The sequence below is a fragment of the Lygodium microphyllum genome, chromosome 6 (genome assembly GCF_053477565.2).
Source record: "Lygodium microphyllum isolate KBCC chromosome 6, Lygodium_microphyllum_v1.1.10, whole genome shotgun sequence".
Taxonomy (NCBI): Eukaryota; Viridiplantae; Streptophyta; class Polypodiopsida; order Schizaeales; family Lygodiaceae; genus Lygodium; species Lygodium microphyllum.
Genome location: NC_141140.1, coordinates 80832670 through 80838669, shown reverse-complemented (window position 1 = coordinate 80838669; position 6000 = coordinate 80832670).

The window sequence follows — 6000 nt, the reverse complement described above, 5'->3', positions numbered from 1 at the left end:
GATTCTTGCCCAAGGCTTCAAAACATCTCAACAATAGCACTAAAGGAGTATATCTTTGAGCAACTTCAAAAGCTTGAACCAAAGCCGAAATTGTTTTACCCTCTAAACTTCCAACCAACTCATGGCAATTATACTCCACCACATGCATTCCCAAGTCCTCTTACAAGGTCCATGATCTCTTATACTTCTAAAATTTTCAATCAACAAAACTTATACAATTCCATTTGATTTTTTCATTAAAAATATCCCTTGATTTGACATTTCCATAAAAGTTGGGAGATTGACTATAGCTCAAATCGCATGACCGCCTTAACAATAAGCTATCATATGGACCCATATGAACACTTTTACAGGTACAATGCTTGCCTTGTATATTTAGGCCAAATTAAAAGCTCCTTTATAATTCTCTACATGCATTCTTCCCTAAACTCCACTATGGTGTATACACCCTTTGAGTCTTCAAGAACTAATTTTCTTCAAATGTACATGCCTTTGTTCATGCATTGTGTCATAGTAAAAATATGCTTGTGAAAATAAACTCCATGCTCAACCATACATGATTATGAGAAGAAATGTAAAGTGGATCCATATTATGCAATCATACAAGGAATACTACACTTGAAAAGATGAATGCACTAGAAAACATAGTGCCTAGCCTATCTACATGTGCTCGTGTGTCATGCAAGATGCAAACACAATTCCTTAATTTTTTTTAGATCCTTAACCTCACCTCTCATCTCTCAACAAGAAAAAAACATATCTACTCCACTCCACCCTCCCAAAATCTCGCATTTTCTCAAGAAAATAGTGGTCCTCAAGATGTTGACCAAGAAAACAACTCATCTCACAACTCAAAGGCATCATACATGACCCTCAAAACTCTCCCAACTACCTTTTCCACTCAACTAGTGGTTCCTATTTTTTGTGATGAATATCCCATTCTCGTGTGTGCAAAGAACTGTGCATGTACAATGAAAGGTGCTCTCTCAAATGTACGTGCATCTAATATTTACCACATATAGCTGCAATGGGCATCATGCCATTCTAGTGCTCAACGATAGTGTTAAACTTGCATCAACCCAACCCATGGCATGGAAGTAATTGATAAAATCAAGAGATGACCCCCGAGTGTAGTGCATTGGACAATTGCAACGCAAAGTGCTCATGAACTCATAATTCTCGTGATGTGCAAAAGACATCGGCGAGAAAATGTACTTATTTCAGGATGTTCAACAAACACCTTCAAAGTCCTACTCAAATATGTCTATAAAAAACACCAATCTCAACCAAGGCTATCAATTTTTCATGCACAAAAATCCAAATAAAATGACAAAAGCAATGCATGATCTAGACAAACACAAAAAATCAAACTATAAAACAACAACAAAAACAACCACACAATAATTAAGCTACAAAAATCCTACCTACCTAAAGTTTCTCTAGGGGGTTTTCAATTTACACAAAAGCGCTTAACAATGCCTTTACATTTGCAACAAATCTAGACCATCATTATTATCCTCGCCTGATCACTGCAACAACATGTCACCCCCTTGCATTTCATCAAATCTAGACCATCATCACCACCCCTTGCCTAATCGTTTCTCTATCTTCCTTGTTGTTGTGACAAAGCCCAACATAATCCAAAAGAAATAACTTAAAAAATCAATAACATAGAGGCGCCATTTAAAAAATAGGTAAATCTTATGGTGTTCCCAAGTGGTCTCCCTATATAGATAGAGCCATATAGAAAAATAAAATATTGAGGCTAAAGGATGTTGGGGATGAAGAGGAGTAAATTGGACATGTGTCAACTTACACAAGGAGTTTCCTTGCATCTAATTGAGGCTAATTGAACTATAGGTTTGCATGAGGATGGCCCTCTACATGAAGTGAAAGCTTGGCCTTCGATGGAGTGAGAGAAAAGAGGAGTATAGCTGACCTTTTGTGAAGAAAGAGGATGATCCATTGCATACTGAAGGTGATGGTCTACATGGAGCAAGAGGAAAGCAAGGTAACTGTATGGCTATGGGGGGTGCTACATTGATTGAAGGAGGAGGTGAAGTAATAACAGTGAGGTAGAAAGCACTATTAAGAAAGGTGTGGTTGCTATTTTGGAAGCAATGATCAGAAAAAGGGTGCAACATAAGGAAACTCAAGATATTTATCTTGAAGCATGATAGGATTGAAGTGACAATCTTTAGAGGAGGAGAGGTGTATTAGTGACAACTGACTTGATAACAAAGTCTATGAATTGGTCTAACAATGGTCTTTATGAGGAGAGAAGATAGGGATGGTTGAAGAGCATAGGTCAAAAAAATACTAGTATGCGGTATTAGAAGGTTGAAGGGCTTATAAGCTGAGAGAGAGACAGAGAGAGAGAGGAGATTTGAGCCAACAGGAAAATCCATAAAGGTGAATCATTTTATTAGCATCTCTAGCATGCATGCTTACCTTCTTCTTCCTATGCAGCTACATAACATAACATGCAAGTTATGCCAAGAAGAATATTTAGAAGGCTTGGTTCTTAGAAAAATGAAGATTGTTTTTCAAGAAAGAAGAATATGTAGAATGCATAATAATATTTAGATTAGAAGAAAAGTAAGGAAGGAAAAACAAACCTTAACTCAAGCATGACAAGAAGTGAATTTAAAGTAAGCAGGCATTCAGCTCAATGAGAGCAAATTCTAAGCATGCAAGCATTCAGCTCAACCAGGGCACTATTGGTGCTTCTTGAGCAACTAGCTTAGCACTTCTCAGTAGGCATGCCCTCCTTGTGCTTCTTGAGCAGGGGGCTCAGCACAAAGAGTGAAGGAGGGAGAGACGAGTTGAAGCTGCTGAGGGGGTTTGCATGCAAGTGGTGGCACAATTGATATGGCAAGGAGGCTAAAAGCATGGGAGGGGTTCTCAGCACAAAGAGTGGAGGAGGGAGAGGTGAGTTGTAGAGGACATCCCAACCAACAGAGATGACTACAAAGGGAAGGGAATGTGTGTGTGTGTGCATGCATGCCTGCGTGCGTGCACGCACACACATACGCATATGCACATGCTCAAGTGTGCATATGCTCCATGAATGCATGTGTTTACAAATATTTTTCTCGTTCTCATTTCACCTTTGCATATATTTTGTTCTCAACACCTTGATAGGATCATTCTTAAAGGATGGCACCAGTTGTACATACTTTGTCAAGGAAATTAATTCTATGGTTACATAGACTATGGTTAATGAAGGGATAAGCACTAAGTGTAAGCAAGCACACGAGCACAGAAGCAAGACCTGTGGTGGAAGAAGCCAGAGACACAAGATGTGGAAAGTCCAACAGTCATAATGTTTGACTAGCCTTCCCTTATTCAAATGTGTTGAAAGATAAAGAATGAGGTGATAGTGATGTATGCATGTCATATAGACTGTACAAGTATGCAGTATTATTAGTATAATGAATACACAAGCAGTTAGACACAAGTGCCTTTAGCCCCCAACAACCTCCCACTTAAAGGAAAATGTGTCCCTAGTGAGAAGAGAATAAGAAAAAAGTGACAAAGTACAAATGTACACATAAAGTACAATAAGATGAGAAAATACACCATCTCATCCAACACCCATCAACTTTTTAAGAAAGGCAAAACACTCTATTGAAATAATATATGAAATATTTTCGTCAATTGAGATCTTGGCAAGCTCAATGGACTTGTTCTTAATTACCTCTCTGATAAAGTGATAGTGCACCTCAATGTGCTTTGTCTTCACATGGAAGACCGAATTCTTGGCTAATTGAATAGCACTCATAGAATCCGAATATAATGTAAGGACCACATCCATAATACCAAGGTCTACAACTAGATGGCCTAACCAGAAAGCCTCCTTTCAAGCCTGAGTGACTGCAACATACTTTGCCTCTACAATGGATAGGGCCATGCATTTCTACAACTTGGACATCCAAGAAACAATACCTCTAGCAAATGTGAAGACATAGCTAGAGGTGGACTTCCTATTGTCTACATGTCTTGCATAATTAGAGTCAGCATACCCCACAACTCCTATATCCTAGCCACCATAACATATACACATATCTGCAATGTCCTTAAGTACTGCATAAGTACTGCATTATACTCTTCACAGCGTCCCAATGCCACTTGCCAAGTATAGCCATATAGCATGCCACAATTATCACTACAAATACTATGTCATGATGAGTGACTATCATGGCATACATCAAATTGCCCATTGCGGATGCATAAGGGATCTTGGCCATCTCGGCATTCTACTCATTAGACTACGAGCAATCAACCTAACTAACCTTCACATGAGAAGGTAAAGGACGGACAATTTTTCAAGGACCTTTTGGATGTACTCCTACTATGACAAGTAAAGGAGCTCCTTAGAGCGATCATGCATGATGTGTATAACAAGAATATGTGAGGCATATCCCATATCCTTCATCTCAAAGCTCTTCTTGAGTTGACCTTTGAAGGCATCCAACACTCATCATGAATGCTCCCAGCAATCAACATATCATTCACATAGAGTACCAAAATCATAAGGTTACCATCATGGGCCTTCTTCATATATAAATACGGATCCATATCAAGCATAGGGCAATCATCTTGACTCTGGAGAGAAGACTTTATCGAAGTCAATGCCATGCTCCCGGCTTAAAACCCTTAGTAACCAATCTGGTCTTATAGGCTAGCTTGGGGTATCCATGGGTACTTTTCAACTTGTATATCCACTTACATGACATGGCAAAGCACATTTTCCACTAGGAAAAGGAACCAAATCCCACGTATTATTTTTTTGTAGTGAGTCATACTCTGACTGCATGGCCCTCTCCTAAGAGTGAGTATCACCTCTGTACATAGCCTCATCATAGGTAAGAGGCTCACCAACAACTATCACCATCACATAATCCATAAAGGGTGCAAATTGATTAGGCTATCATCTATCTCTAGTAGCTCTTGAATCGTCCTATTCATGCACTTAACCATACCATTCTAGGGTGGGTTGTACAAGGTAGTCAATTGATGCTTAATACCCCTCTCATCACAAAACTACTCAAAGACTTTAGATATGTAGTCTTTCCCATTGTCAAATCATAGACATTTTAGCCCATACCCAAACTAGTTCTCAACAAAAGCAAGTTAATGCTAAAATGTAGCCAAGACTTTTAATTTATACTTTATAAGGTATTCCCAAATCTTATGTGAGTAATCATCAATGAAAGTAACAAATTATTTTGCACCACCTACGACTTGCAAGGCATAGGTCCACAAACATTAGAAAAAAGAATAAGAGCTAGAGGCTCACCCATGTATGTAATGCTAGACTTCTTATGTGGATTAGGTGTTTGCATACCACTTCAATCTTGATGCTAGACTTGCTAGGGACAATGCTGTGATCATCAATATTTTTCTACACTTTACCCTTTCCCTTTTTGTTATGCTTGTCATCACGTATTTTATGGCATAGTGCCAAATATGACCATGATTTCCACAATAGTGACAAGTCAATGCAAACCTACAGCCACAAGACTTATTACGAAACTGTCAACATGACTAAGAACGAGACTTCTAAGAGTCTCTCCCACAAGGGTCATTACCGCTTCTACCACTATTTCCTCTAACTGTCAAAGCATGAGAGGTGTAGAAAAATCTACATTCTTTTAGTTAACCTCTTCATTCAAGAGCGATATCATGATGCTACATGTCCACCGCTGCAAATCTGAGGGCGGAGTTTTTCGCCAAGAATTTGAACACATTAGTCAGTGTCATTAGGAATTTATTTTCCGTTGTGTGTGTCTTTTGTTTGCATTTTGCATGATGCATGAGCACATATAGTTAGGCTAGGCACATTATTTTCAATGCATTCATAAATTTTTGTGTGGAAGTATCGTTTGAATGATTGCATTACATGGTTTTTAATTGCAAACCACATGAATGATTGAGCACGAAAGTCTCTTTCAAAATCACGTTTTTGCTAGGCTGGCACAATGCATGTTCATATGA